Source organism: Schistocerca americana, chromosome 2 (genome assembly GCF_021461395.2).
Source record: "Schistocerca americana isolate TAMUIC-IGC-003095 chromosome 2, iqSchAmer2.1, whole genome shotgun sequence".
Taxonomy (NCBI): Eukaryota; Metazoa; Arthropoda; class Insecta; order Orthoptera; family Acrididae; genus Schistocerca; species Schistocerca americana.
In genome coordinates, this window is record NC_060120.1 from 777621643 (window position 1) to 777622297 (window position 655).

Consider the following 655-nt stretch of genomic DNA (forward strand, 5'->3'; position numbering starts at 1 on the left):
TTGAACGAAACCGATCGTGACATAATAACTATACCTAAATACATCTGATGCTGTAAACATTAAGGTAAATTTGCTGTATAGCACTAGATCATTTCATTCTCTTTCATGTATTTAATTCTCGGATCCATGAAATTCGTTCGATTGTTCTGTCACTGTGGCAGACGGTTGGTGTTGGTGTAATAATCCTGTCACTGCACTGCACTGATTATAATATTTCTAGAACAGCTTATCAGTATAGGACTCAAAATACACTACGTTACCTAGACAGACAAGCCGTTAAGGACTGTGACCTGACTGTGGCCTGTTTTTATGTTCACAATGATACCAACGGCTTTTAAGCCAACTCGGATGATGCGACCATTCCTTCAAAGTTTACATTTCCCCTCAACGCACAAACTTCTTACGTTCTACTCTCCGACTCAAAGTATGTTACCTTTGCTCCGTCTGATAATCCCCGCGTCAGCAGGTACCACACGGAAATCCTCTTAGCGATCTAGTTCACCTCCAGGCGTTCTTTACAAAGGAAGCTGTCAATGAAATTGAGGTTAAAAGTACCGAATGTGTTGTCGATACAGTTTTCTCGGTTGAGTAATGCAGCTTCCGTGGCACAACGTATTATTATTCCACCTATATCAGCGCTGATTCCTCTATGTTA